The 27059-nt window shown below is 32.6% G+C and overlaps 1 protein-coding gene across 1 annotated transcript in view; it reads right to left on the minus strand.

Moving 5' to 3' along the window:
* Positions 1 to 27059, minus strand: part of LRRIQ3 (leucine rich repeats and IQ motif containing 3) — a 221244-nt gene that overhangs the window by 193859 nt on the left and 326 nt on the right. The gene's annotated exons all lie outside the window — the stretch shown is intronic.

Below are 27059 nucleotides of genomic sequence, written 5' to 3' on the forward strand. Positions count from 1 at the left end.
TTTGTAAATGAAATCTAAATTAAAAAAAAAGAAAAAGCAGAATCAGACCTGTATATCAGACAATAAACTGATAGTTGTCAAATAAGAGGGAGCTGGGCAAAGTGGATGAAGGGGAGAGAGAGATACAGTCCTCCAGTTACAGAATGAGTAAATCACAGGAATAGAAGATACAATATAAGGAATACAGACAATGTTATTTTAATAGTGATGTAAGGGGACAGATGGTAGCTACATATGTGGTGAACACAGCATAATGTATAAAATTGTTAAATCACTAAGTGGTATACCTGAAACTAAACCAACTATACTCAAATAAAAAATATTAAAACAAAATTAATTCCCATAAAACCTTGTAATTGAAAGCATTTTAAAAGTATATAATTTATATAACTACAAGTCAAAAATGTTATCATTGCCCTTGCCAATCAACTAATCAGTAAAAGAAAAAAAAAATTTCCTTTTTCCTAGGATACTTAGAAAACACGGAATTTGGTAAAAACAGTTAAGAAGTAAAACATTGAGGCAAGAAAAATAAAAGAAAATGATACCTTATTATGCCTTGTATAATAATTCTGGTTAAAATATTCTGCTAAATAAAGAAATGCATTTAATGATAAGCTTCCAAGTCAGGATAGTGCTAACATTTGTGTAAGAGGCTGAAAAATGTAGCTAAATGAAATTAAGGCTCAATACAGGGTTTCAACTGCTACAAAATTCTTAAAGAGACAATTTGCAATCACATTATTTATTTCTATGTTCAAGTCAACTAAGCAATTAAGATCTAGAATTCTAACAGTTTTAAAATTTGACTAATTTAAATTTATGTAAGATCTCTAGATCAAAGTTCTTTAATGTAATTTTACATAGTATTTCTCATGTATTTGAAATTTCCTTTACTGTAGGTAATTTTAGCTTTCACAAAACACAGTCACCCAGTGATAGTTTAGAAGAGAGTATTTGAACTCAAGTGGCCTGAGAGCATTTAGTAAGATTAACTATCTTTCCTGTTGGAAGAATCTCCACTATGTGGAAGTAAACTAGGGTAGCAAAATCCAAATGAAAATAAATGTGGAAATCCAGCTAAACCCTCACACTCTTTCAAGAGATTAGCTATTTTTTATATCCTAGCTAAAGCCTGGGAACTGTAATCCTCAAACTCTTAAGTACCATTTAAGGAATTAAACAGAAAGCAGATTCCTAGGCTCCATATAATATCTGCATTATCAGAGTCTCTGGGCTGAGGGCCAAAGAATATGTAATTAAGCATGTACCTGGGTAAGTCATGGACACCTTGTGAAAGACCTGCCTAAACTACAGGTAAAATGGTCTTCCAAATTTAAAGATGCTGATATAAAATAAACAGAAGTGAATGAATCTTTACAAACTTACCAAGCTCTATGGGTCTTCAAATGAAAGGCAATATACAAAAGGTATTCCATTATTTGGACTCCATATTTAGAAAATACCTTAAGTCTTTCCCCAAGCTCTCCTTTCAAAAAACCTATTTTTTTCCCCCATTTTGGCCTAATGCAGGCAAACTCTGGTTTATCACAGGGGTTTATGAGAGACCACATCTCGGGCATAAATCAGAATGTTTCAAGACAATGGGGTGCTCAAAAGTTTCAGCTATAGAATATAATTTTTGAGTCAATAGTAATTTTGTAAGAAATCTGCAAAGTGGAGTCATATCCAAACTATTCTTTTCCTTTCTTTTTCAGCCAAGTGATTTTTTTAAAATTAATAGGCTTTATTTTTTAGAGCTGTTTAAGTTTACAGAAAAATTGAAAGTACACAGAGATGCCATATACATCCTTATTGTCAGTTCCCCCTATTAACATCTTGCATTAGTGTTGTATATTTATTACAATTAATTATCCAATCTTAATGCATTATTATTAACTAATTATTATTAACTAATGCATTATTATTAACTGAAGTTAAAGTGTTTTAGATCATAGCTCATAGCAAAATCTCTCGACAAAACATATCAACATAGAACAGCATGATTTTACATCTTTTGTCAGTGCACTGGTAAACTTGTGTGTGTGGATGTGTGTGTATATAGACAGTGACACATTGATAGATAAACTATTACTTCAAGCATCCATTGTTCACACAGATTATTCCACCTCTAATAGTTTATTTTTGTATTTCTTTATTTCTTTGTAGAAGATATAATCTTCCTAGCATTTATTTTCAGGGATTCTAAATAGTGTTACTAAGTATAATTATTGTTTATAAACTTATAACAAGCAATGAAAGATTTTTATTTATTTTTTTAATAAAGATTTTTATTTATTTATTTGACAGACAGAAATCACAAGTAGGCAGAGAGAGAGATTGGAGGAAGCAGGCTCCCCGCCGAGCAGAGAGCCCGATGCGGGGCTCGATCCCAGGACCCTGGGATCATGACCTGAGCCGAAGGCAAAGGCTTTAACCCACTGAGCCACCCAGGTGCCCCGAAAGATTTTTATTTTAAAATTTTCTCAATTAATGTAATTCATATGTCACTTGAACATGATGTCAATAATCTACCACTGTTATTATTCAAAAGTAAAATTTTTTTCTATTTCTTTTATTGATCTCAGACATACTAGATAATCTGACTAAATGAAAGGTTCTACAATTACTTAAACATTCTAACTTTAGCCATTAATTGATCAACCTTGTTACTTACTCTGTGAAATTCAAGGACACTGTTTTGTGAAGTTAACAGATACTGATACATAAGATAACAATGACCCCTTCCTCAAAATGCCCAAATATGTTCAAAATAATTTTTTAATAATACCTAATGAGTGAGTTAGTGTGATTAGTATTATTGCCTCACTTGAAAACTTTTTCTTACATATAAGATGTGTAGTCTGAGAAATAAGAGAATTATTAGGTCACACAAATCCAAACTTGAGATAATTGTCATGATAGTACTTAATTGAATATCTTTTTATTCATTTTGGACAACAACTTCCTAGTTTGAGTTAAAAATATGCCAATTATAGACATATGTTTAAAAAACCTTCTGTAACATTAAATATCAAAATGATTAGGGAACTAAAATTTCAGAATTTTTAATAAATCTAGTTTGCTTAATTATTTTATGTTTAAATGTAAACTGTGAAAACAATAAAATTAACTATGTGATAAAGTAAAATAGAACTGTTGAAGTATTAACTTTTTAATTCAATAATCAGAATTCTAAACAGTTAAAAATAATGGATTCTTAGTTAATGAAATATGTTGAATTTTGCTATGCTTGACTCTGATATTTAAGGATGTCATATTTACTTCTCTCTTGGTGTAACCCTCTTCAGCAAACCATTGTCTAATTAACTCTTAGTAATTTACATTCCTGTGCCATGCCTACATCCCCATTTAGAAATTATGTGTTTATATGTTATACAATCTAACTGCTGTATTTCCAATTAAATTACATACACTCTGAGGTCAGGGCACTTTTTTTGTAGTTTTCATAGTTTGGACCTAGAACTGAATCATGTTTCAATAAATATGGCTATTTTTTACTTTCCTCAGAGATATAGTAAATTTAGAAGCAGAAAACATTAAGACTTCTATTCCTGAATAATCAATGGTTCAAAGAAGAAATCAAAGTGAAACTAAAAAAAAACTGGAAACAATTGAAAATAGAAACATAACTTATCACCACTTACAGAATGCAGCAAAAGAAATTCTAACCAGGAATTTCATGGCGATAAATACATACATTAAAAAATATCGTGAAAAAGATAACTTCTTACCTCTAGGAACTATAGGAAAAACAACAAACTATACCCAATTTAGTAGAAGGAAGGAAATTTTTAAAAGATCAGAGCAGAAATAAATGAAATAAAGAAAACAACAACAAAACTAAGGGTTAGGTTTTGAAAGAATAAAACATTGTAAACATTGCAACTGATATCAAATAAATACAAAGAATCATGAGAATACTATGAATAATCACACACCAACAAACTGAACAACCTAGGATAAATTCCTAGAAATATACAGTCTACTTATTCAGGAAGAAAAAGAACATCTGAACAGACTAATTACTAGTAAGGAGATTGAATCAATAATTAAAAACCTCTCGCCAGAGAAAAGTTCTGCCATAGAGAGCTTAATTGGCAAATTCTATCAAACATTTAAAGAATAATGAATGCCAGTCCTTCTCAAACTTTTCCAAAATGTTGAACAGGATAAAAGACTTCCAAACTTATTTTACAAGGCCATCAAAGAAAAGAAAAATAACAGCCAATATCCCTAATGAATATATGTGCAAAAATTCTGAACGAAATTCTAGGAAGTCAAATTCAACAGCATTTTTAAAAAATCATACACCATGATCATGTGGGATTTATCCCTGAGAGGCAAGAATGGTTCAACAACACAAACTCAATTAGTACAATGTACTTATAAAATGATACAAAAGACAATAATCATATGATCATCTCAATAGATGCAAAAAAAGCATTTGATAAATCAAATCCTTACATAATGAAAAGTCTAAACAAAGAGGGTATAAAAGGATTACAATTCAACCTAACAAAGGCCATCTATGGTAAGTCAACAGCTAACATCATATTCAACGGTGAAAGGTTGAAAGCTTTTCTTCTAAGATCAGAAAAAAGCAAAGGTACCCACTCTTGCCACCCCTATTCAACATAATACTAGAAATCTGAGCTAGAGTGATCAGCTAAGAAAAAGAAAAAAAGGAATCCAAATCAGAAAGGAAGAAGTAAATTTTCTGTTTGCAGATAACATGATATTATTTATAGAATATCCTCAAGACTTCATGAAAATGGTTTAAAAAATTCAGTAAAGATGAGGGCACAAAATAAACATACAAAAGTCGTTTCATTTTATATATACTAACAATGAGGTATCTGAAAAGGAGATAAGGGAACCAATCCTCTTATAAAAGCATCAAAAAGAATCAAGTACTTAGTAATAAATATAACCAAGGAGGTAAAAGATATATAACTGAAATCTCTAAGACATTAATGAAAGAAATTAAAGACACACACAAATGGAAAGATCCTGTGTTCAGAAACAATTAATACTCTTACATGTCCATTCTATCCTAAGCTATCTACAGATTCAATACAATTCTTTTTAAAATTCAAATGGTATTTTTCAAAGATATAGGAAAAAATAATCCTAAAATAATATGGGACAATAACAACAACCCAAGAAACTCAACTAGGCAAAAAAAATGTTGAAAAAGAAAATGAAGCTGGAGGGCTCACACTTTCTGACTTTAAAACATATTACAAATCCAGAGTAATCAAAACACTATGGTACTGGCATAAAAACAGGCACACAGACCAATTTAAAAGGATAGAGAGCCCAAAAATAAACTTACCCATATATGGTCAACTAATATTTGACAAGGGAACAAAGAATACTCAATGGGGAAAGGACAAAATAAATGGTGTTGAGAAAATTGGATATTCATTAGAAAAAGAATTAAATCTGACTGCTTATATATTTATAAAAATAATCTCAAAATTAACTCAAAAATTAAATCAAAAGACTTAAAGACTGGGAGCTATAAAACTCCTAGAAGAAAACATAGGGAAAAAGTTCCTTGACATTGGTCTTGGCAATGATTGTTGGATATGACTCCAAAATCAAAGTCAACAAAAGCAAAAATCAACAAGTAGGGATACATCACACTGAGAAGCTTCTACACAGAAAAAAAAAAAAAAAAAAATAAACAGAATGAAAAGGCAAATTATGGAATGGGAGAAAATATTTGCAATTAATCTAATAAGGGGTAAATATCCAAATATAAAAGAAACTCATACAAATCAGTAGCAACCATCATCATCATCACCATCATCATCTAATTATAAAATAGGAAGAGGACTTGAACAGATTTTTTTTCCAAAAAAGACACACATAAATGGCCAAGAAGCCATTTATTAAGAAGATGATCAACACCACTAATCATCAAAGCAAATGAAACCATAATGAGATACTACCTCATAACTGTACAATTTCTATATTCAAAAAGATAAGAAATAACACTGGGGAAGATGTGGAGAAGAGAGAACAAACATTTGTGCACTCTTGGTAAGAATGTGAACTGATACAGCCACCATGGAAAATAGTATGGAGGTTCCTCAAAAAATTAAAAATGGGATTACCACAAGATCTAGCAATTCCACTTCTGAGTTTGTATCCAAAGAAAATGAAATAATTATCACGCAGAGATATCTGCACCTCCCATATTCATGACAGCATTATTTACAACAGCCAAGGCTTGGAAACAACCTAAGTGCCCATTGACAGATGAACAGTTAAAAAAATGTAATAAATGTAATACTTAGAGATATATTCTACATAGTACATACATATATGCATAATGGAATATTATTCAGTCATGAGAAAAAGGAAATCCTACCATTTTATACAATATAGATGGATTTTTAAGGTTTTATATTAAGTGAAATAATCAGAGAAAGACAAATGCTGTAAAGAATAAACTATTGGTTGCCAAAGGTGGTCAAAACGGGGTGCAGGAAATGGTTACAGTCTTCCAGATACAAGATAAATTCTAGCGATATAGCATACAACATGGTAACTATAGTTAGCAATACTATATTGTATATTTTGTACTTGAAGGTTGCTAAGAGAGTAATACATCCTAAATAATATCATAACAAAGTAAATAAATAAATAAATAAACAGATAGATAGTAATTATATAAGGTGACAGATGTGTTAACTAAGTTTATTGTGATTATCATTTTCCAATATACATGTGTATCAATTCATCATACCATACACATTAAACTTAAATGTTATGTTGATTACCTCTCAGTAAATCTGGAGAACAGACTTCTAAGTATAAATGGCAAAGTATCTGTCATTTAGATTGAGATCTATTCTTAATTCCTTAAAATCTTTCCCTTTGAATTCTCTACCACCAATATCCAAATTCCTAGAAAAAGAATGTATATTTTTCATTTATTTATGGTACATAAAAAAGCACCCCAAAATCTATGGGCTTAAAACAACTGTAACTTATTATCTTGCAGGATTCTATAGGTTGACTTGATTCGACTAGGCAGTTCTTTTCCAAGTGATATTAACTAGAGATTCAATCTTGTAGGGCTTATCTGAATGGACACGTCCAAGATGTCTGACTTACATGTCTGATACATTGACAAGAACACTGACAGTAGGTTCAGCTGGGATGCTAGGATGTATGGGTCTCTCTCACCATACTGTCCCAGGTTCTTTCCATCTACACCAGCCTTCACTATGTCATTCTCTCACATCTCTATTTGTGTGTCTCTATAGTAGTGTAGTAAGAGTTTCTCTATGGTTGACTCAGGGCCAAAGAAGTATAAGAGAACCTGTCAGACCCTCTAAAGGGTAAGCCTAACTGGCACAACTTTACCTCAATCACAATCTGTTGGTTAAAAAGGCAGTTATTTTGATTTTTGAGCTTATTTTTGAGCTTATAAGATAGTTAGAAAAAAAAGAAACAAATGTAAGTTTATTCTGAGCTTGGTGACCTCAAGCAAGTTATATACCCTCGGTTTGTTATGTATCCAATTTATATGCCTCAGTTTTCTCATCTACAAAATGAGGATCGAAACAGTACTAAATGGATATAATTGTTATGAAGACTAAATGAGTTGGCATAAAGACTTTAGAATAGTGTCTGGTACATAACAAGCACTATAAATAAGTGTTACTAAAATAAATCTAGTTCAATTAACAACTCAAGATAGAATGTAGTCTTCCAAAAATAAATTAAGGCCCTTTTGGTTTCTGATACAGCATATAAGGAGTTTAGAAGTTGTTACACCATACTAACAAATAAAATAATGAATAAAATAAAAAATCAGCAACTCCTCTTAGATTTATCAGAAAAGTGAGGGTATAAGGAAAACCACTGAATCAAAAATCAGAGATACGCAAGTGGATACAAAGATCCATAAGTAACTGAAGAGAAACTCACCAATAGAAACCTCTGCAGGAACCAATGCCAGGGTAGGAAACCAGGACTGACAAGTAACTGGAGGCTAAGTGTTGATAACACAAATTTAGAAACTCCAGGCCTCATGCTTTTGTGAGATAAACACTCAGGAGCTCTAGCAGGTCCTCAGAGTGAATATTAGAGAAAAATCTGCTCAGGCTCTGACAAAGAGAGAATAAAGGAATAAATCTGAAATACACCAGACTACCCTGTTCTTCTTAACAAGGCCTACCCTCAAGAGAATATATTTAACACACAATAAATAACTGAGGTTTTACTGGAGCCTAACTGACAGGGAAGTAGGGAAATATCCAACTATAACCCCACCAAACCTTGGGAGAAAGAAAGTACACAATTCCAGCCTACTCTGGCCACCCTGTCCCATCTAACGTGTAGGAGAGCCAAAAAAATACTTGTGAAATTCACAGCCTAGGAAGCACAGCCTCACTACAAGAACTGAGACCTATCCACACCTACCACTACAACACACACTATTTTACTGGAGTTCTTTTTACCATAACATGATGTCTGGCTTTCCATAAAAAATGTTACAAGGCATACTAAAAGACAGCACGCAACAAGCATAAGAACCAGATTCAGATACTACAGGGCTGTTGGAATTATCAGCCTGAGAATTTAAAACAACCATGATTAATATACTAAGGACTCTAAAGGAAAAAATAAACAACACACAAAAAAGACAGCATAAAAAGAAAGATAAATTTTTTAAAAAATCAAAAATATGTTAGAGATCCAAACCACTGTAACAGAAATGATTAATACCTTTAATGGCCTCTTTAGTAGAATGGACATGCATAAAAAAGAAATCTCTCAGCTTGGGAATATGTTAATAGAAACTCACAAAACCAAAAATCAAAAGAGAAAAAATAATCACTGAAAAAAGCTGAAAAGAATATTGCAGAAGTGTGAGATAACCACAAAAAGTGTAACATGGGGACACCTGGGTGGCTCAGTGGGTTAAAGCCTCCACCTTCAACTCAGGTCATCGTCCCAGGGTCCTGGGATCAAGCCCCACATCGGGCTCCCTGCTTAGCACGGAGCCTGCTTCCTCCTCTCTCTCTCTGCCTGCCTCTCTGCCTACTTGTAATCTCTGTCTGTCAAACAAATAAATAAAATCTTAAAAAAAAAAGTATAACATATACATAATGGAAACACCATAATGAGACAAAAGTGACATAGAAAAAGAAGAAACATTTAAAATAGTAATGATAGGACAATTTCTGCAAATTAATGTCAGACACCTGCTCACTAATAGAAGAAGCTCAGAAAACACCAAACAGGATTAAGGCAAAAAACAAGAAAAAAAAAAAACAAGCAAAAGATAAAACAAAACACCAGTGGGGTGATACCTTACCCATAGAGGGGCAAAAATCAGGATTATATCCAACTTCTCCTAAGAAACCATACAAGGAAGGAGAGGACTGAGTGTAATATTTGCTGTCAAGACAAAATAACTCAATATAAAAATCTACGCCCTGTGAAATTGTCTTTTTAAAGTGGATGAAAAAAAAAACTCTCAGAAAAACAAAAATTGAAGGAATTTGTTGCCAATAGGCTTGCCTCGAAAGAAATGTTAAAAGCAGTTAGAAAGAAAATAATATTGTTCAGAAACTCAGATCTACATAAGGAAGAGCAGTGGGAAAGAAACAAGTGAAGAGTAAATAAAAACCTTTTATTCTTCCTATTCTTAGTTTATCTAACAGGTAACAGTTTGCTCAAATACTAATGGCAAAACTGTATTTGATTATCTATGTATATGTATGTAAATTTCTATATGCATATAAATAAAATGAATGGCAATAATAATGCAAGAACAAGAGTGAGGAATTAGAAATATCTTACTGTTAAAAGATATTTACAGGGGTGTCTGGGTGGCTCAGTGGGTTAAAGCCTCTGCTTTCGGCTAGGGTCATGATCCTAGGGTCCTGGGATCGAGCCCCGCATCGGGCTCTCTGCTTTGAAGGGAGACTGCTTCCTCCTCTCTCTCTGCCTGCCTCTCTGCCTACTTGTGATCTCTCTCTGTCAAATAAAGAAATAAAATCTTTAAAAAAAAAAAGATATTTACACTACATGTGAAATAGTATATGTCATTTGAGAGTGGACTTGAGTTATTACAATCTCAAGGGCAACTAATAAAAAAATGAAAAAAGAAAACAAATGTGCTGAGATAAGGCAGAAAATGAAATAATAAATGATGCTCAATTAAAGCACAAAAGGCAGAAAAGAATATAAGGCTAAAATTGGAACAAAAACAAGAACAATTATAGAAAACAGTAACAAATGTAATAGATAGTAATCCAGCTATCGAAATAATCACTTTAAGGGCGCCTGGGTGGCTCAGTCGTTCATGATCCCAGGGTCCTGGAATACAGCCCCATATTAGGCTCCCTGCTTAGCAGGAAGCCTGCTTCTCCCTCTCCCTCTTCACCTGCCTGTGTTCTCTCCCTCACTGTGTCTCTCTGTCATATTAAAAAAAAAAAATCTTAAAATAAAAAGAAGTAATATGGTTTTTTTTGTTTTTTTTTGTTTTTTTAATTTTTTATTTTTTATAAATATGTTTTAAACATCAACAGTCAAAGCACCAATGCAAAAACATCATGGATCAAAGTAGAGTGAACCAAAAAATCATGTCTAGGAATCGTACTTTAAGTGTACAGACATGGATAAATTAAAAGTAAAGTGATGGAGATGAATTCTACCAAATATCCAAACAATTCATACCAATCCTTCCTATACTCTTCTAAAAAAGGAGAGGAAAAAACATTTCCAAACTCATTTAACGTGGTCAGCATTATCCTGATACCAAAATTAGTGGACACTACAAAAAAAGTCAAAGACCAGTATCTTTCATGAGCACAGATGCAAAAATCCTCTACAAGATATTAGCAAATAAGTTCAACAATACATTAAAAGGATCATACCATAATGAAGTGGGATTTATGCCTTGGAATAAAGGATAGTTCAACATCCACAATTTGGCACATGTGATGATATACCACATTGACAAAATGAAGGATAAAAATCATATGAGTATCTTGACAGCTGCAGAAAAAGCACCTGACTAAATTCAACTTTCATTTATGATAAACTGAGTATTTTAACAAAGGGTATAGACAGAACATAAGTCAACATAATGAGGGACATATATGACAAATCCACAGATAGTATCATATACAACAGTAAAAGCACAAAGTTTTTCCTCTAAGAACAGGAAAAAGACAAGGATACCCACTCTCACCACTTTTATTCAACACAGTATTAGAAGTCCAGAGAGCAATTAGGCAAGAAAAAGCATCCAAATTGGAAAGAAGAAGTAAACCTATCACTATTTTCAGATAGCATATTATATGTAGAAAATCCTACAGACTCCACCAAAAAAAACACTCTGAATAAAGGAATTCGGTATAGTTGCTGGAAAGAAAACCAACAAAAATCTGTTGTGTTCCTATACACTAATAATCAACTATAATAAAACAATCTTATTTACAATTGCAACAGAAAGAATAAAATACCTGGGAATAAATTTAGCAATGCAAGGAAAAGACCCTTATACTGAAACTAACTAATTAATTAAATTGAAGAAGAGACAAATAAATGGAAAGTTATTCCATGCTCATAAACTGGAAGAATATACCTTGGTCAATGCCCATTCTACCCTAAGTAATCTACATTGCAGTGAAATTCTTAGCTAATTTTCAATGGCATTTTTTGGTGCTTTGACTATTGATGTTTAAATATAACAGAAATATAACAAACAACCCTAAATTTGTATAAAACCACAAAAACCTTAAATAGCCAAAACAATCTTGAGAAACAACAAAGCTGGAGGCATTATGCTCCTTAATTTCAAACTGCATTACAAAGCCATGATAATCAAAACAGTATGGGATTAGAATATGAAATACAGTTAAATACAACAAAAAAGAGAGACCAGAAATAAACTCACACATAGATGGTCAATTGATTTATGACATAAGAGCCAAGAATATACAACAGGGAAAAAAGAGTCTCCTCAGTAAATGGTGTTGGGAAAACTGGACAGCAACATGCAAAAGAATAAAACTGGACCTACAGCTTTTACTATAAACAAGAATTAACTCAAAATAGATTAAAAAAAAAAAAACTTGTACTTCACAATATCCTTGGTGGTGATTTTCAGTTTTGACACAAAAAGCAAAGGACACAAAAGCAAAAATACATGAAGTAAAAATACATTAAACTAAGAAGCTTCTGCACAGCAAAGGAAATCATCAAAGAAATGAGAAGGCAAGCTACTGAATGTAAGAAAATATTTGTAAGTCATATATGTAATAAGGGGATAATATCCAAAATATATAAAGAAGTTATACAACAGATAACCAAAGTAAAATCCAGTTAAAAAATGGGCAGTGAATTGAATAGACATTTCCTAAAGATATCCAGATGGCCAACATGGTTCATGAAGAGATGCTCACTATCAGTAATCATCAGGGAAATATAAATCAAAACCACAATGAGATATCACTTCATACCTGCTAGAATGGCCATTGTCTGAAGGACAGGAAACAACAAGGATGTGAAGAAAAGGGAAGGCTTATGCTCTGCTAATGGGAATGTAAATTGGTATAATCACTGTAGAAAGCAGTATGGAGGTTCCTCAAATAAATAAATAAATAAAACTACTGTCTTTTTAAAAAAAATGTTATTTATTTATTTGACACAGAGAGAGACAGCAAGAGAGGGAACACAAGCTGGGGAAATAGGAGAGGGAGAAGCAGGCTTCCCACTGAGCAGGGAGCAAATGTGGGGCTCGAAGTGGGGCTCGATTCCAGGACTTAGGGACCATGACCTGAGCTGAAGGCAGACACTTAAAGACTGAGCCACCCAGGCACCCCAATAAAACTACCATTTAATCCAATAATTCTACTTCTCAATATTTATTTGAAGACAAAGAAAACACTGGCTCAAAAAGATGTATGTACCCCTCATATTCATTCTAACAGCATTTACAATAGCCAAGACAGGTCAGCAGCCTAAGTGTCCACAGACAGATAAATGGGTAAAGAAAATGTGGTATATACATAAAATGGAATATTATGCAGCCATAGGAAAAATGAAATCCTGCTATTTGCAATAACATAGATGGACCCTGAGGGTATTATACCAAGTGAAATAAATCAGACAAAGAAAGACAAATGCTGGATGATCTCACTTACATGTGGAATTTGAAGAAAAAAAAACAAAAACAAAAAAATCAGGCTCATAGATACAAACAGATCTGTGGTGCAGCAGCAGGGGTAGGGGTTGGCAAAATAGGATGAGCTGTCCAAAGGTACAAATATTCAGTTATAAAATAAATAGGTCATGAGGAGGTAATGCAGAGCTGGATGCCTTTGATTAATAATATTGTATTGCATATTTGAGAACTGCTAGAAAGTACATCTTAAAAGTTCTCATCACATGGAAAAAAATTTTGTAACAATATATGGTGAGGGATGTTAACTAGACTTACTGTGCTGATCATTCACAATATATAGAAATAGTGATCATTATATTGTATTTCTGGAGCAAATATGATATTATGTCAATTATACCACAAATAAAAAGTATAATAAAAATTACAGAGATGAAAAGAGATAGTATATACAAATATTCATTTAATACCCCAAAATCCTTAATTTCTTAAACAGTATAATTAACTAAGCTATTTAGTACAGCCAATGAAATACTACAAAAACACTAAAACTGATATTGTAGAATAGTTAACAACATGAAAAGCTGTTGATAAAAAATCATGTTATTATTGTTTAGAAATATTTTTCACTTAAAAAAGAAATATTTTCACTGAATTATACAATTTAAAAAGGTGATTTTTATGGTATGTGAATTAATTTTCAATTAAAAATGTTCATTCTTCTGTGGCACACATTAAAAAAGATTAAAAAAAATTAAGTAATGGGGAAAGGTATATCATGCTAACACTAATCAAAAGAAAGCTAGAGGGGCCCCTGGGTGGCTCAGTGGGTTAAGCCTCTGCCTTCGGCATAGGTCATGATCTCAGGGTCTTGGGATCGAGCCCCGCATTGGGATCTCTGCTCAGCAGGGAGCCTGCTTCTCTCTCTCTCTCTGCCAGCCTCTCTGCCTACTTGTGATCTCTCTGTCAAATAAATAAATAAATTAAATATTTTTAAAAAAAGAAAGAAAGAAAGCTAGAGAAGCTTTAATAGTTCAGACATAGCAGATTTCAGAGCAAGGAAAATTATCAGGCATAAAGTAGGGTATTACATAATGATAAAAGGACAATTCTACAAGAAGACATAATAATCTTTATTGTGCATATGCCTAAAAGCAGCATTAACACCTGAGGCAAAACTGAGAGAAATGAAAGGAGACATGATGAAGCCACTATTAAATTTGGAAACTTCAACATCCCCCTATCAGAAACAGATAGATCCAGCAGGCAGAAAATCAGTAAGGACATGGTTGAAGTCCATTAGTCAGCTGGATATTTGACATTATCTACCTTAACTAACAACAGAAGACTACAAATTCTTCTCTAGTTTACATGGAATACTTGCCAGGATAAAATATAATCTTGGCCATAAAACATATCTTAACAAATTTAAAAGAAAAGAAAGCATACAATGTCTCTCTCAGAACACTGTGGAATTAAACTAGGTATCAATAAAAGAAAAATAGCTGGGAAATATCAAAATACATGGATATCAAACAGTGTATTTTTAAATAACATATGGCTCAAAGATAAATTTAAAAATATCTTTAGCTAAATGAAAATGCACCTTATAAAAATTTGTGGGTTGCAATGAAAGCAATGCTTAGAGTAATCTACAGCATTGAATTCACCTTTAGAAGATATAAAATCAATAATTTAAGTTTCCACCTTGGGAAAGTAAATCAAGAAGAGCAAATTAAATCCAAAGTAAGCAGAAGAATAAAAAATCAGTAATAAATATATTTTCAGTAAGTACATTTATAAAAAATTATTATAATCCTTGATTATATTCTCAAATATTGGGGGATGGGCACATTTTGTCATTATCTCATCCCATAACTCTCTATAAGTATCTAGCAATTCTATAAATGTTAATTTTAACGAGATCATAAGAGGGGTCTTTTACAATGAAAAATAACCAAGTTTTTACTTATTTTTTAGATCTTAAGTGAGAGGGGAAAAACGTGTCCCCCAAAATTCTGAGGTTCTTACAAAGTATATTTCTTCCTTATCTGCTAGGTCATTTGGGGTTAATGAAATGCTTTAATACTGAATCTCATCTTAGGTACCTACAAACACATTTTTGGTTATTATTAACTGATCTTTGTTTTATACAGTTTAATTCTTAAGCCATTCTCAACTGATTATTTTAGTTGGTGATATGAATTCTAAAATAATCTCAAAATCAGTCTTTCTCATATATTAGGATCATTTATATTTGTGTTCTATATTGCAACAATAGTCATCTCCATCAATAGTATTTATTTTCCAACATATAAACAAACTTAATATTAAAAAACACTCTAGGATAAAACACTATTATTTGAAATCAAGTTATTGCTATCCAAAGGAAAGATAAATATATAGTTAGTAAGTTATAATATTAAATGTAGTACACTATATTTCCATTTTTTTTTAAGAACTAGCATTCTACAGTCAGAATATAAGGTATTTTTCAGTTATTCAAACTATTCAATTAAAAAGTCTGTCACATAGCCCAGTCAGTTTGAAGAAGAAAGGATTCTCATGCAACATTTAATTTTATTTCTTATTCTTTATTGCATATCAGTGTAACTAGAATAACACAAATCCTCAGGCCCCATTAGTCTGCGTCATGAATCTTATCTCTGTAGCTATGGGGCCAGATGGTTATACTGCCCACCAACAGAAGCTGAAAACCACTGTAATTGGTTTTCAATATACCGACTTAAAGTCCTGTGTACCAAGTACTGCCAAACTTAAATATGACAAAGTGGAATCCAGGCAGTTTTGTTCCTTTTTTTATTTTTGATAATTTTACAATTACTTTGTAAAACGCACATATAAATGTGTGTATCATTAAGTTCAAATAATAAAGCTATGTTCAAAAGGCAAATATAAGTATAGCAACATATTACATAAAGCATCAGGACCCCAATTACAATTTCAAAGAAGTCCTGTAGTTGAAAAGAAATTAGTATCATTGTCAGTAAACTTAGTTTGTATCAACTAAAGTACTAATTTTAAAATTATCATACATTTTTAATCATACTATAAAACCATGTCTTTATAAACTATAATGTACATCAACTATAAGTATCATCTTTATTCCCAGCTTTTTTCATTAAAAAAAAATTGGTAGCAAACATATGAAGAGTAACTATACAAGGTTATAATTAATGAACACCTAAATTAAATTTTGAAAAGTAAAAACTTATTCTGTATGTTTATTTCCTTTTCAAGTGGATATTTACCAAATATTTTCAAGAAATTTTAAAAAAATGTTTTGCTCAGAGTGTCATTGACCTCTGAGCATCACACTCAGTCACTGGAACTTCAGATGATAGATATACAAATACATTATTATTTTAAGTAAGGAGTATATTAAAATAAAAATATTTGGTTTGGTGATCTATGTTATAAGAACTTATTTTGCAAACATCAGTTATGACATTATTAAGTAAATTCTGTACAATAGACTCCAGAATTACCATAAACTTTGCTAAGATTCTGTAAATGAAATAAAATCATGAAAAAGGAGAAAATAATGGTTTATTTTTCAAAAATCTAACTGTAGGAAATACAACTAATAGTATTTTACATTTATCATGGTTGCAAACTATTTTTAGTTTAGGATGTCTGCGATATATTTATGCCCATTATAAACATTGCAATTATTTTATAAGGAATATTTTTTATTCATTGAGTCAATACTGTTTTGATGAAGAACTTGCCATGATTTTACATCACACACAAAATGTACTTTAAAATTTAAGGAGAAGAGTTCTAGTAGAACAATTACAATATTATATATCTCCTGGCAAATGAAAATGAACTCTAGCTGGTTTGTAAGTTTATATAAAAAACACTGATCCCTTAAAACATTACATTTTGGTGGTATATTCCACATGTTTCAGATACCATAAAAAGTCATTTGGAACAATGAGCCAAAGATGCACTTGTAATCTAGACATCTTAATTTCTGTCCTTGAAATGTATTTACTTTATAAAATTTAGAAGGTTGTATATTTCTGTTCACAACTTTTAAAAGCTTTTGTGAAAACACCAGTTCAAATTTTATTTTTCTATCCCATGCTTGTAGACTGTAAAACTATAAGCTTGAAAAAACTAAAGGATGATGAGCCAGAAGATGGATATAAAACAATAAAAACTGATTTAAATCTAGAAAAATATTTGCACAGAAATCTATACCTCTTAAGAAATCATAAAGCAAGAAGAGAATAGAATAAAATATTTAAAGTATTGAGAGAAAAAAGAAAACCCACCAACCTAGAGTTCTATACCCTGTGAAATTACTTTTCAAAATGAAGGAGAAACATTTTCACAGACAAACATTGAGGAAATTTGTTGCCAATAGAAATGTTAAAAGAAGTTCTATAGAGAAAAGGAATAAGATGTAGTTCAGAAATGCAGATTGATAGAAAGCAAAGAAGAACACTGGGAAAGAAACGGTACATAATATAAAAATCTTTTATTTTTTCTTAGTCTTAATTGATCTGATTATGACAAACATAAAAGTTTGTCAAAATAACAAATGATATAAGCAACTATCTAAGTTTATACATATGTCGTACATACATGAATGTTTATATATATATAAGTGAAATTAAAGAAGCAAATATATAAGGGATAGAAGAAAAGAATCAGGTTTATTTTTAATTATAAGGTACTTACACCTGAGAAGGAATAGAGTATTATTTGAAAATGGAACTTAATTAATTATAAATGTGGATTGCAAACTTTAGAGCAACTACTGAAAATGGTAAAATAAGAACTATAACCAAGATGCTATATGAAAGGAAAGAAAATGGAATCATCTACAATGCTCATTTAAAACCACAAAAGCCATAAAAAGAGTGAAAGACAGAAGATAAAATAAAGGATAATGGCAACAAATAGAAAACAACAATGGATATCACAAATATTAACCAAATATATCAATAATCATTATGAATGTCAAAGGTCCAAATGAACCAATTAAGGGAGATTATCAGATAATATTAAAAAAAGACCGAAGTATATCTTGTCCACAAGAAAACCACTTTAAAGGTAAAGACATATAAAATGATAAAGATATACCATGCAGACACCTATTAAAAGAAAGCAGGAGTAGCTATATTAACTTTAAACAGAGCAGTCTTCAAAGCAAGAGAAATTATCAGGATAAAGAATGGCAACATGGGGGCTTAAGTGGGTAGGAGAAGAATAAATAAAACAAAAAAGGATTGGGAGGGAGACAAACCATAAGTGACTCTTAATCTCACAAAACAAACTGAGGGTTGCTGGGGGGGAGGGGGGTTGGGAGAAGGGGGGTGGGGTTATGGACATTGGGAAGGGTATGTGCTTTGGTGAGTGCTGTGAAGTATGTAAACCTGGCGATTCACAGACCTGTACCCCTGGGGATAAAAATATATGTTTATAAAAAATAAAAAATTATTAAAAAAAAAAAAGAATGGCATTACAGAGGCACCTGGGTGGTTTAGTCAGTTAAGGTCATTTAGTCAATTTTTAGTTGACTTAAATTTAGTCAATTTAAGGTCTGTTAAATTTACAGCATTGATGACCTGCCATCAGCTCAGGTCATGATCCCAGGGTCCTGAGATAGAGCTCCACATCAGGCTCTCTGCTCATCTGGGAGCCTGCTTCTCCCTCTCCCACCCCCCCACTCCCGGCTTGTGCTCACTCTCTCCCTCTCTTTGTCAAATAAATAAAATAAAATCTTAAAAAAAATGACATTAAATAATAATAATAGGGTCATTTCTCCAAAAAAGACATACCAACTGGTAGAGTTTAGGCACCTAACAAAAGTGAAGCAAAACTGATAGAATTGCAAGAAACAGATGAATCCACTATCACAGCTAGAGACTTCAACCCCACTATCAAAAAATGAACAGATCTAGCAGACAGAAAATCAATAAGAACATAGTTAAACACAACAACACCATCAATCAACAGGATGTAATTGACATCTACAGACTACCTCATCCAACAACTGCCAAATGTATATTCATCAAAAGCTCACATAAACATTTACCAAGATAGGCCATAGTTTGGGCCTAAAACACAACTTAACAGATTTAAAAGCACAGAAATTATATAATGTCTGCCCCAGATCACAATGGAATTAAACCACACATCAATAACAGAAAGATAGCTGGAATACCCCCAAATATGTGGAGATTAAACAACATATTTCTAAATAACACATGGTCAAAGACCTCAAGAGAAATTTAAAAATATTTTAAACTAAATGAAAAATAAAAATACAACTTCTCAAAATTTGTGGGATGTAGCAAAGGCAATGATTAGAGGGAAATTTACAGCATTGAATGCATATATAAAGAAGAAAAATCTAAAAGCAATAATCTGAACTTTACCTTAGAAAACTAGGAAATAAAGGAGCAAATAAAATCCAAGGTAAGCGTAAATAAAGAAATAATAAAAATTACAGGAGAAACCAGTGAAATTAAAAACAGAAAATCAATAGAGAATATCCATGAAACCAAAAGCTGGTTCTTTGGAAAGATCAAAGAAAAAAGTGAGAGAGAACACAAATTGTTAATTATTATTAATCACTAATATTAATTATTTTTAATTATTAATACCAGAAATTAAAGAGTGGACAATACTACAGATCCCATGGACTTTAGAAGTATAATAAAGAAATATCATGAACAGTTCCATGCACAAAAGTTTCATATCCTAGATGAAATGTACACATTCCTTGAAAGACACAATCAGTTATGATTCACACAAGAATAGACAATCTGAATAGGCAGAAATTTATAAAAGAAATTAAGTTAATAACTAATAACCTTCCAAAATAGAAAGCACCAGACCCATATAAGTTCACTGAGGAATGCTACCAAACTTAAGGAAGAAATTATACCAATTCCCTACAATCTCTCTCAGAAGACAGAAGCAAAACCTAACTTATTCTACGAGGTCAGAATTATCTTAACATTATGACCAAAGACATTACAAGAATGTAAAGAACAGACCAATATTTCTCCTGAAAACAGATCCAAAAATCCTGGAAAAAAAGTTTTGAAAATTGAATCCAACAAAGTATAAAAAGAATCTACCAAGTGGTATTTTTCCAAGGTATGCATGTCTGGTTCAACATTCACAAACCAATCTGTGTAATCCATCACATTAACAGGCTGAAAAAAAAAAATCACATGATCATTTCAGCATACACAGAAAAATCATTTTATCAAATCCAATACTATTCATGATAAAAATTCTCAGTAATGAAAGAATAGAGAACTTCTTCAAATTGATAAAAATACCTATATAAATTTCTGTAGCTAACATCATACTTAGTGATAAGAAATAAGAAGCTTCCCCAGTAAGACCCCACTAAGGTCCAAGGCAAGGATATTCCAACTGATCACTGCCTTGTAACATCCTACTTAAAGTCTTAGCTATTTCAATAAGACAGAGCAAGGAAATTTAAAAATATATAAGGACTGGGAAGAAGGAAATAAAACTGTTTTTGTTCAAAGATGACATGATCATCTACATAGAAAACCCAAAAGAGGGCACCTGGGTGGCTCAGTCTGTTAAGCATCTGCCTTAGGCTTCAGTTATGATCTCAGGGTCCTAGTACCAAGCCCAACTCCCTGCCCAGTGGACAGTCTGTTTCTCCCTCTTTCTCAGCCCCTACCCCAACTCATGCTCACTCTCTCACTTTCTCTCTCTCAAATAAATATTTTTTAAAAAAGAAAATTCAAAAGAATCAATAAAACGAAACAAAACAAACAAGCAAAAAAAACTACTAAATCCTGAAATGAAAAAGTGATTTAAACAGGTTGCAGATACAAGGTTCATACACAAAGCCAATCATTTTCCTACATACCAGCAATGAACAAGCTAAAAACACTATATTGTTTACATTAGCACCCCAAAAATGAAATATTTAGTTATAAATGTAACAAAATATGTACAAAATCTATAGAAGGAAAACAACAAAGTGCTGATGAACAAATTCAGAGAACTAAATAAATGGAGAGAAAATTCATGTGCATTGATAGCTCAGATACGAAGACCCACTATCAAGATGTCAGTTCCTTCCAACTTGATCTATAAATTCAGTGCAATGCCATTCAAAATCTCAATTATTTTATCAATACCAACAAACTGATTTTAAAGTTTATATAAAGAGGCAAAAACCCATAATATCTGACACACTATTGAAGAAGAACAAAATTGGAGGAATGCCACTGCCAGATTTTAAGACTTACCATAAAGATACAGTTGTCAAGACAATGTAGTATTGTCAAAACAATGGATAGTCCAATGGAACAGAACAGAGTCCAGAAACAGACAGACAGAAATATAGTCAACTGATCTTTCACAAAGAAGCAAAGATAGTACAAAGGAGCTAAGATAGACTTTTAACCAATGGTGTTGAAACAATTGGACATCCAAATGCAAAACAAACAAAAACATGACTCTAGACACACACTTAACACTTTCAGAAAAATTAATTCAAACTGGACCTATGATCCAAATGTAAAACACAAAACCTTAAAACTCATAGAAGATAACCTAGAAGAAAATCAAGGTGACCCTACGTATAATAATAAAAAATCATAACCTACAGGGCGCCTGGGTGGCTTAGTGGATTAAGGCCTCTGCCTTCGGCTCAGGTCATGATCCCAAGGTCCTGAGATTGAGCCCCACATTGGGCTCTCTGCTCTCTGCATGCTTCTCTGCCTACTTGTGATCTCTGTCTGTCAAATAAATAAATAAATAAATCTTTTTTTTTTATATATAATTTTTTATTTTTTATAAACATATATTTTTATCCCCAGGGGTACAGGTCTGTGAATCACCAGGTTTACACACTTCACAGCACTCACCAAAACACATACCCTCCCCAATGTCCATAATACCACTCCTTTCTCCCAAACCCCCTCCCCCCAGCAACCCTCGTATCATGCTTAGCGAAATAAGTCAAGCGGAGAAAGACAACTATCATATGATCTCCCTGATATGAGGAAGTGGTGATGCAACATGGGGGCTTAAGTGGGTACGAGAAGAATAAATGAAAGAAGATGGGATTGGGAGCGAGACAAACCATAAGTGACTCTTAATCTCATAAATCTTTTTTAAAAAAATCATAACCCATGAAAGAAATATTTCATAACCTATACTTCATTCAAATCAACGACATATAATTTTCAAAAGTAATGTCAAATGTATGAGAAAACAAGCCACAGACTGGGAGAAAATATTTACAAAAGACACATTTGAAAAAAGACTTTTATCCAAAATATACAAAGAACACTTAAAACTAAATAATATGGAAATGAACCAGATTAAAAAATGGGCCAAAGATCTTAATAGACACTTCACCAAAGAAGATATACAGATGGAATATTAAAACAACAATGAGCAATCATCACACACCTATTAGAATAACCAAAATCCTGAACATGGACACTACCAACTGCTGGCAAGGATGTTTAGCAACAGAAACTATCATTCGTTGTTGGTAAGAATATAAAATAGTACAGCAAGTGTGGAAGATGGTTTGGCTATATCTTATAAAACTAAATATATTCTTATCAGATATCAAGTAATTGCACTCCTTGATATTTATCCAAAGGAGTTGAATACTTATTTTTATAGAACAACTTGCACATGGATGTTCATAACAACTTTACTCATACTTGTTAAAATTTGGGAGCAACCAAGATGTCCTTCAGTAGGTGAATGGATAAAGTGTGGTACATCCAGGCATGAACTATTACTCAGCACTAAAAAGAAATTGGTATCAAGCCATAAAAAGACATGGTATACCTTAAATGCATATTACTAAGTGAAAGAGACCAACTAAAAAAGCTACATAGTGAAGGATCCTACTATATGACATAATGAATAAAGCAAAAGTGTGGAGATAGTAAAAAGATCAGTGGTTGCAGAGTTCATGGGGTGAATGAATAGGCAGGACACAGAAAAATTTTAGGCAGTAAAATTCTGAATATTAATGAGGGATACATGTCATCTTGCTTTGTCCAAACTCACTGAATATACAACACCAAAATTGAAATGAAAGGTAAACTATGGACTTTTGGTAATTATGAAATGTCAAGATAGGTTCATCAAACATAATAAATGTACCACTTTAGCAGGGGATATTGATGGGGTAGGCTATGTACCTGCAAGTATATGTGGGGATATACTGAAAATCTGTTTTTTTTTTTAAGATTTTATTCATTTTATTTGACAGAGATCACAAGTAGGCAGAGAGGCAGGCAGAGAGAGAGGAGGAAGCAGGCTCCCCGCTGAGCAGAGAGCCAGATGCTGGGCTCGATCCCAGGACCCTGAGATCATGACCCGAGCCGAAGGCAGCGGCTTAACCCACTGAGCCACCCAGGCACCCCAAAAATCTCTGTATCTTCCTCTAATTTTGTCGTGACCCTAAAACTACTCTAAAAAATAAAGTCTTAAAAATAAAATAAAATAAAAAGGGAGGCCAGCAAATAGAAGTTAGGGGAAAAAAGTTGTCCTTGGCTCCCCAGAAGGGTCAGAAGGGTGAGGGTTCCTTCAACAAGGGAAAATAAATGCTAAAAAAAAAATAAGCTGAGAACAAGCTAGCTGGCTAAATAAATTCAAATGAAGGGAACAATAAAAAAAGATTTTTTTGCTTACACTATATATCAGAAAGGGTAGGAGGAGGAACAGTAGTTGAACAGAGAGATAAAGCACAAGAAATGGAAAGATCAGAGCCTTAGCATGTACTGATCAAGCCATGCACCATAAGCATCATAGTCCATGATCTAGGACCTTCTTCATTTGGCTTCAGTGTCTTCTTGTCTTCAGTGTCTTCTTGCGAAGAAGGAAAAAAAAGTGTTTGGAAACAAATTTACTGTGCTTCTCTACAACTTACACACAACAGTCATAGTTATACCTATAGTAATAAAAGTAACATTTCATTAATTATAAACAAGCACAGGCATCTTATTGGGGTAGTGGTTGAACAATTTAGTAAACTTACTAAAAATCATTTAATTGTTCACTTAAAACAGGTTAGTTATGGTACATAAATTGTGCCTCAGTAAAGTTCTTTTAAATATCTATTCTCAATTTTCTTTATGGTACTTTTTCAGATACTCTCTACTATCTTTCCATAGAAAAAAAGCCCAAATGCCTCTACAGAGTATCATTTTCAACATATTTATAGCTCAGTTTGTCTGATGTTCCTTTTGAAATGTGGAATCCATGATTAAATGCATCATTCCCATCATGTTTTACTTATACAGAATTAATGATTTTACTACTTAGCTCTGTTGGTATATTTTATTCTGGTTACTGTAGCTTATGACTATTTAGCAACCATATCACACTATTTGATTATATTAAACATAAACTTAAATCCTTAGACTTTTTTACCCTCTACAATCAACTTCCAAGGAAATTTCTTGGAATTTCTTGGAATTTCACATAATATTCAATATTTTTTTCATTTTTACTTAAAATTATACTAATGAACATTTAAGAAAAACAGAAAATAGGGAAGAAGAACAAAAACCATAGCTGCTAATGTGGTATATTTACTTTCAGCACATTTTATATGAATAATAATATCAGAAAAAAATAACATCAATTTCTATGGCCATCCTTCCCAGGTCCAAGAAATGATGTATTTAATACTCTATATAATAAAGTCTATTACATCAGCCTGTTTCAGTCCCTTCATAGTTCTTATCACTGTCCAAAACTTTATTTGGTCACTTTTTCACTGTTTACCTTGTTAGTATACACAATTCTAGAGCTTATAAGCTATATTAACCTTTCTTCCCCTGGGCCCTCATCTAGTTCTGTAGTTTAAAATTAACTCCAAAAAAAATTAAATTAAATTAAATTAACTCCATCTAACCCCTAGCCATAACTCTAAACCTAAGGTTATCCCTCTGGAGAGGTCTCAGAACTGCAAGATAGTAGGCACATACCTTTGCACTGTCCCTAAACCTAACCATTATTCTGGTTCCTAAAGTGAATCCTAATTCTAGATCTGAGGGGACAAAAAAAGATTTGGTACACACATTGGAATATTACTCAGCCATAATAGTAACTGAAATAAGTCAGTCAGAGAAAGACAAGTATCATATGACTTCACTCATATGCAGAATTTATGAAAGAAAACAAATGGGTAAATTGGGGGGCGGGAGAAACAGAGAGGCAAACCAAGTAATACTGATGGTTACCAGAGAGGAGGTGAGTGGGGGGATGGGTTACATAGATGATGGGGATTAAGAAGTGCACTTGTTATATGCACCAGGTAGTCTAGGAAGTGTTGAATCACTATTTATTGTACACCAGAATCCAATATTACAGATTAAGATAACCAACTGGAATTAAAATTAAAACTTTCAAAAAAGCAAAACAAGGTATAATAAAATCAAAGTAACTCCATATGTACGCTGAAGATTCCTAAAATTATCGCTCTAGCCCAGACCTCTCTCATGAACCCCAAACTCATGTGTATAATGCCTACAGACACATAAACACATAAAAACTTCCATTACATATGTACTGCATAGACATACATCTGTATATTCCACATGTCTATAACCAAATTCTGGACTCTCCCTACTATCCCACCAACATTGTCCATCCATAGTCTTTCCCATCTCAGTTGATGGCCATTCTATCCTTCAGGTGATCAATTTGATTTCTTTCATTCCCTAGTATTCCAAACCCATGCCATTAGCAAATTGTACTGACTATGCCTTCAAAAATATGTCCAGAATCTAGTCAATTTCTCAGCATCCGCACTGATACTATCATAGCCAAGTCTCCACCAACTCTATCCTTGCCCCCACCCTCCACTGTAGTCTACTTTCACATTTCTGAGTGATCTTTTCAGACACAAGGCAAGTCACATCAAAACTCTGCAATGGCTTTGTTTCACCCAGGATAAAAAAAAAAACAAAATCCTTTCTTTAGGCTTTTGTCATCTCTCTGATCTGTACCGCTCACTCCCTTTTGTTTTCACCTCACTCAAAGCCTTCTGTATTTTCTAAATGTTCTCAATGTTTTGTTTTTATTAACAACAACAACAACAAAAATAAACCATTTAAACGATGGAACTATGAAAGGGTAATCTCCCTTTTTACCCAAACGATTTCTCTTTAAGTACAAAATTAAATACAAAGCCAAGTCTTTAGGAAAAACAAACAAAACCTAAGTTAAGTTCATGGCAAGACCTTGTAGAGCCCTGAATGCCTGCCTATGGCATTGATGGAAAGTTTAGTGAAGACAGGTTTCTAAAATAAATAAAAATGCATGGTGTGGTAGGTGATTTCTGGGTTTGGGATTGAAAAATTATGTTAAAGTCTTCTCTACTACTGATTGTGAGGCCTTCAGTAAGTCATTATTCTGATTCATAATTTTCTTCTATGTAAAGATGAAGAGATTAACCTGTAAAACTCATTATAAACTTGTGCTTTACAAGATAAAGACTTATAGATCGCTACTAAAAATACATCTAATAGGTCTGACTTATTCCCAGTAATGTCATTTAAAGTTCTTGATCAGTCTGCATATGCAAAAGAATGCCAGTAAATAAACCAATACCATAAATGTTAAGGGACTGGTCCCAGATTGAATTATATACAATTTACAAAAGCCTATGAAGTGAACTCAAAACTTAGGGGTAGAGAGGCTCACTTACTAAGAACTGCAAAGGCAAAGAAACCACAAACCTAAGGTTCCTGAACAGAATACAGATTTTTCATGTTCAGACTATATATCTGGACGTGGGCTTGGAGCAAATGTCTTCAGATGACGACACGGTGGGAGGAATTAACTGTCAAGAGGTCTT

Source organism: Mustela putorius, unplaced genomic scaffold, assembly GCF_011764305.1.
Source record: "Mustela putorius furo isolate JIRA1106 unplaced genomic scaffold, ASM1176430v1.1 tig00003853_pilon_pilon_pilon, whole genome shotgun sequence".
Classification (NCBI taxonomy): domain Eukaryota; kingdom Metazoa; phylum Chordata; class Mammalia; order Carnivora; family Mustelidae; genus Mustela; species Mustela putorius.